Below are 6703 nucleotides of genomic sequence, written 5' to 3' on the forward strand. Positions count from 1 at the left end.
TAGGTTAGGAGAAGGAGAAGGGTGATGAGAACAAGAAGAAGAATACTCTCATAACTGATAGGTTACAAGTGAAGGGTATATATACCCTAGGAGAGAGAAAACGAGAATAAGAGGGTAATGTGCTAATAGCACAAGGCCCATTACCCATATAAGACCTATCTCACTAACAGCCCCCCGCAAGCGAGGTATGGATGTCGTCCATGCCGAGCTTGGATACAGCGCGCACCAGGAGGGGAATAGACAGGCCCTTGGTCAAGACATCGGCGGCCTGGTCGGAGGAAGACACAAAATGGAGATTGAAGATGCCCTTGTCCATCCGCTCCTTGAAGAAGTAACGGTCACGGTCCATGTGCTTGATCCGACCGGTCTGGCCCGGATTTTTCGCCAGTGCAGTAGCCAACTTGTTGTTGCAGTAGATGTGAATCAGGCCGGAATACTTGACGCGAAGCTCGCGCAAGATCTCGTAGATCCACTGGCCTTTTGAAGCCCCATCAGCAAGGGCACTGGAGCGGGACGCCTTGTCCTGCTTACTGCTCTTACAGCTGACAAGGCTACCGAACAAAAAGGCGCAGTAACCGGGGGTAGAACGGTAGTCGACGACGGACCCGGCAAAATCAGCGTCCGTCGTGTCAGAGCTCCGTGGGAAGAGAAGGCCCTTCTCGGGGCAGCCTTTTAGGTATGCAAGGACCCGATTGGCGGCCTGGCGATGAATCTCATGTGGAGCATGCATGAACTGGCTGAGGAGGTTGACGACGAAGCTGATGTTGGGACGAGTGTGGGTCAAATAGAGGAGCTTCCCTACCAGCTGCTGATAGTGATAGTGGTTGACCGGCGGAGAGTCGCCCCCGTAACCCAACTTCACATTGGAATCAATGGGCGTTCAGAGTGGGGAGGAATCAGTCATACCAGTCAGTGTCAGCAGGTCACCGGTATACTTTTGCTGGGAGACAAAGATGCCGCGAGACGAGTAGGCGACCTCAAGACCCAAAAAATTATGGAGGGGGCCGAGTGCCTTAATCTCAAATTCCCGAGCAAGAGCAAGTCCGAGACAGGAGGCTACAACAGTGTTCGAGCCAGTAATCAGGATATCGTCGACGTAGACCACAAGGGTAGCGACCCCGGTAGGGCCATGGCGAAAGAAGATAGTAGCATCGCCGTTGCTCTAAGTGTAACCTTCGGCACACATGACGGAGGAGAAGCGACCAAACCACATCCGTGGAGACTGCTTCAGTCCGTACAAGGACTTCCGCAATCGACAGACGGTTCCCGGAGGACCAAGGGGGTGCCCGGGAGGGTGGCTCATGTAGACCTCTTCCTCAAGATCGCCGTGAAGAAAGGCGTTCTTGACATCAAATTGCCGAATCAACCACCCATGATGAGCAGCGAGAGCCAAGAGTAGACGGACGGATTCCATCTTCGCCACGGGAGAGAAGGTCTCCAAGTAGTCGATCCCGTAGGACTGCGTAAAGCCCCGAGAAACAAGCCAAGACTTGCGACGCTCAAGGGATCCATCAGCATGGTGCTTCGGGGTATGAACCCACTTGCACCCCACGGCCTTCTTTCCCGGCGGGAGAGGAACCACATCCCAAGTGTGATTTTTGACCAAGGCATGCATTTCTTCGTCCATGGCCGCCTTCCAATGAGGACAAGCAAGAGCATCGGCAAGGCGATGTGGAACGGAGACGGACGCAAGGCGGGTCGAAAAAAGACGGTAGGGAGGACTCAGGCGGTCGTAGGAAAGATAGTGAGAAAGAGGATAAAGAGATGTGCGAGTGCACTGGCGGACCCCTTTGCGAAGAGCAATCGGCCAACCGAGGGAGGCATCGTCAGCGCCAGGGGGAGTCGACGGAGAGGGAGGGCTAAAGGAGGAGGGAGCGGAAGCGGTGGAGGAGGGAGAGGATGTCACAGCAGGGGCGGATGACTAGGAGGGAGGTGAGAGCGAAGGCGAGGAATTGACATGGGTCGGAGTAGAGGAAAACTAAGGAGGAGACTCCGTGGAAGGACATGAGTCGGAGGCCACCACAGGAGAGGAGTCATGAGGTGGAGTAGGATCACGGGCGACATCCGGGGGAGGAGGTGCCGTGGGCGTGACGACAGGGAAGGGGTCCAAAATGGGAGATGACGAGGCCTCACCCGGCGGAGGGCCGGACGAGGAGGAGCCAAAGAAGGGTTTAAATTCAGCAAAGGTGATGTTCGCAGAGATAAGGAACCGTCGAGTGGATGGGTGATAGCATTTGTACCCTTTTTGGAGAGAGGAGTAGCCGACGAAGATGCACTTGAGGGCCCGGGCATCGAGCTTCGTCAAGGTGGGTGCCGTGTCGTGGACGTACGCCGTGCACCCAAAGACACGGGAAGAAGGTTGGTACGCAGCGTCACGGCAGGAAATGCAGTGGACATCGATCGGACTGCTGAACTGAAGAGGCTGGGAGGGCAGGCGGTTGATGAGATGAGTAGCTGTCAAGACGGCTTCGCCCCAATACGTCCAGGGGACACAGTAATTCAACAGTAGGGTGCGGGCAGTAGACGTCACATAGCCAATACGACGTTCTGCCATGCCATTTTGCTCCGGGGTGGCAACGCACGACGTCTCATGGAGAACGCCCTGGGTCTGAACGGAAAGTAGGATGCCAACTCCTGGTTGACGTAGTCGCGAGTGTTGTCCGAACGGAACCGCTTAATGGGACGGCCAAACTGGGTCTGAACCATCGCACAAAACTGCTGAACCATGGCCGCTACAGCCGACTTGGCTGGAAGCAAGTAGGTCCACGTGTAGCGGGTGGCCTCGTTGACGAAGATTAGAAACCAGCGGTGCCCCTTCAGACTGGGCTGCGGAGACGGCCCCCAGATATCGCTGTGGATACGATACAGCGGCACTGTCGTATGGGAAGCAGATGGAGAAAAAGACGAACGTCGATGTTTGGCTAACTGGCATGCCTCACAAATAACGGTCTAAAGGTCCAAGCCCATACATAAAGACGGAAATAGACGCTGTAAAGTAGAGAATGGTGGGTACCCGAGGCGCTGGTGAGCAAGCTGGAGGCGGTCGCGGCAAGAATCAGCAGCGGTGTGAAGACTTCGCTGCACCATAAAGCACGATCGGCTCCCATCATCGAACAGCAGCAACCCCCGGTCCCGCCTAATCGGTGTAGTCTTCTGCACCTTGTTAGACAAGAAGATCCCGTCAGGTTGGATGTGGAAGGAACACTGAACCACATCGACAAGGCGCTGCGGTGACATAAGCAAAGCACGGAGAGACGGAACGTGGAGGACGTTGTGAATGAGACCGATACCGTCCACGTGGATAGTCCCGATGCCAGCCACTCGAAGATGTCCACCACCGGCGGTGAGGACAGCCCAAGTCCCACCATGCCGCTCGTAGGATATGAAGCGGTGATTGAACGGGGTCATGTGTTCCGTGGCCCCCGTATCAAGCACCCAAGTGGTATCCGACACGAGAGGGCCTGTGAGAGCCGTATGTCCACAGTACCACTGATCGGAAGAAGAGGCAAGTGACGCACCAAACCTCCCGAAGGAGGCCATAGGCTGGGTCTGCAAGGCGGTCAACTGCGCAGACAAACGAGCAAGGTCGGCTTGTAACTGCTCCATGGAGACTGCAGAGCTGCCGGGTAGAGGAGGTGACGCGGCTGGGGCGGCGGCGACATGGGCTTTGGCATCCTTGGCAGCTTGAAGGTCAAGCTGCTTCTTCCTGCATCGCTTCGCAGTGTGACGACGCTTGCCACAATAGGTACACACCAGCTTGTCCCGCGGGTTGGAGGCTGGATCGGGAGCAGGAGGTTTGGGTGGCTCCGGTGGACGCGGCAACAAACCAGAGGAATCCCCAGAGCGGGAGATCAAGGCGGTGGAGTCGGCCGGGGGCGCCACCTCAGAACGATCACGGCGGAGACTACTCTCCATCTCGATCAACTCCTTGACCACTGCTTCAAACTCCGGGAGAGTGCCCTTGGTGTGCAAAGTTCTGCGCCGAACCTCGGCATACTTCGGGTTGAGGCGGTCAAGGAATGACAGAAACTGACGGCAAAGAGTGTGACGTCGATCAACGCCGTTCGGATCGCCAACTAGCATGTAGTAGTCGACCTCCCGCCAGAGTGCAGTGTGGGCCAAGCTATTGTCCATGATGGACATCGTCCCTTGGCGTAGGGCACCAGCGCGCTCCACTAGTGAGAAAATCCGCCAGTGATCGGCATCGTGGCCACAATACTTGTGGGCATGATCCCAAATCTCCTTCGGAGTAGTCAAATGAAGGAACTTGTCGTAGACCGAGGGAGAGAGCGTGTGGTTTAGCAGCCAGGAGTTGACAAAGTGCTGCTCGGCGTGGAACGCAACATAGTGTGGGTCGGTCGGCGGCAGGGCTGGGCAGATCAAGTGCTTGTGGAGGAGACGGCCCTTCAGCGTGGACTCCACAAACTTAATCCAGGCCAGCAGTTGCAGAGCACTCAACCGACAACAGTCGGGAGCAGGCGGGAGAGGGAGACCAATCTTCGGAGAGGGCAGGTCTCTCCCGAAGTCAGCCGCTGTGAAGACGGGAGACTGCGCCGGGGGGTTCTCAGGAGGAGAAGACCCGGAGTGGACGGGGGACATGATGAGCAGCAGCGATCACGGCGGCTGGTCCGGCTGCGGCTGGCAACGGCTTGCGGCCTGCTTGGGCTGCGGCTGCGGCTTGCTGCGGGCTGCGGCTTGCTGCGGGCTGCAGCTGCGGCTTGCGGCAAGCTGCGGCGTGCGGCCTGCGTGGGCTGCGGCAACGGCTGGCAGCCTACGGCTGCAGGCTGCGGCTGCGGGCGGCGGCTGCGGCTGGCGGCCTGCGGGCTGCGGCTGCGGCTGCGGCTGGTGGCCTGCGGTTGCGGGCTGCGGCTGCGGGCTGCGAGTAACCTGCGAGTAGCCTGCGGCTACGGGCTGCAGCTGCGGCTTGCGACTTGCGGCTGGCGGCCTGTGGCTGCGGCTGCTGCCTGTGGGTTGCAGCGTGCGGCCTGCGGCTGCGGGCTGCGGCGTGTGGCCTGCGGCTGCGGGTTGTGGCTGCGGCCGGTGGCTGCGGGCTGCGGGCCGCGGCTGAGAGAGGAAGGTGGTGGAGGAAGAAAGAAATTTGGTGGAGAAAGAAACTCCGCTGGCTGGCTGGTGAGTCTGGCTAGCAGACGGTGGCAGCAAGGGCCAGGGACAAGAAGAGGATCAAGAGCAAGGCTCTGATACCATGTGGAATCCTAACCTAGGTTAGGTTAGGAGAAGGAGAAGGGTGATGAGAACAAGAAGAAGAATACTCTCATAACTGATAGGTTACAAGTGAAGGGTATATATACCCTAGGAGAGAGAAAACGAGAGTAAGAGGGTAATGGGCTAATAGTACGAGGCCCATTACCCATATAAGACCTATCTCACTAACAATAAGGCTTCCAAGCAAGAGACAATATCAATAATTTTTTGAAGGACTGGCGATTGGTTCCATTATCAAATTGAATATAAGATTTAGGTCAAGCATTGATGAATTTACAGCAAGGCTCTATGATAAGAACCTCGATCTGGGCTCATATCAGTCTGTGCTAGCATGGATTGTAACATTGAATAAGAGAAATGTAAGTCAGTGGGGAAGTGTTAGAGAGGGGAAAATATCTATAAGATTCATAATGAAAGGGATCTAGTTATAGAACTTTCATTAAGCTTCATCAGAAGCGCTAGTCGCTTCTGATTCTTGTGAATTAACTTCTTTTCTTCGTTTCTTCATTGGCATATTATGAATTCGCTTCAGGGCTGTCGCGCCAGCCTTAAAATCACCAAATCTGCCATATCTCGATATACTATAGCTGAGTTTGGGAATTATATTTATGTTGCAACTATAAACCCATTCTTGTCCAAGGGATTAATTACCCTTTGGATATTAGCTCACTCAAAAAGAGAGGACTTCTCTGGAGCTAAGGATAATATGGATTCATCCATATTACATTCATCAACAAGTTGTGCGGGAGGTTAACCATAAATAGAATAATTCACCTTTTGGTAAACTTGAATTTTAGGGTGATAAGTCATTGATAATCCCAATTGAGTTTAATATGTATATATATATAAACCTTGACTTTATAAATATTAGATAGGATGAAAGGGTCTGCCTCTTTGGGAACATAGATTAGGAAATTTAACATCTTTTAAACAGTGATTAGTAGATAAGGAGATAATTTGTTAGGTAGAAGAGAGAGAAGTGAAGAGTGGTGAAATGGGAAGGCAATAAAGAATCAATATAGAGATTATGAATATATTCTGTTAATGTGGAATGGAGGGTCATGAATGTAGAGAGATGGTAAGAAACATGAGAGATAGAGAGTGGGAATGATAAAGGCACAAGGAGGTTGAGTAGATATATTCAGAGTGCAGCAATTCATTTAGATGAATTGGTGCACTATGACATGATGGATAAGATGGGGATGGTGTGATTGAAAAAATGATTTGAATGGGTGAAATGGATGGAACTAAGGGGGTTCAAGATAAAAGGGGGCAACAGGTGGAGCTCTTGGAATGGGGAAAGGATAGGGGGCACCAAGCAGTCATGGAGGGTGCCCTCCCCTGTTTTTAGTGGTCTTTGGGCTCCATTTTATGATCATACAAACTGGGCCATGGTTGGTATGCCCATCCTTTACAATCATATAGTCAAATGAATTGACATGAATTCTTTGGATGAGTATAGCTCAGTACTTTTTATGGA

The sequence above is a fragment of the Wolffia australiana genome, chromosome 12, assembly GCF_029677425.1.
Source record: "Wolffia australiana isolate 7733 chromosome 12, ASM2967742v1".
NCBI classification, from domain to species: Eukaryota; Viridiplantae; Streptophyta; class Magnoliopsida; order Alismatales; family Araceae; genus Wolffia; species Wolffia australiana.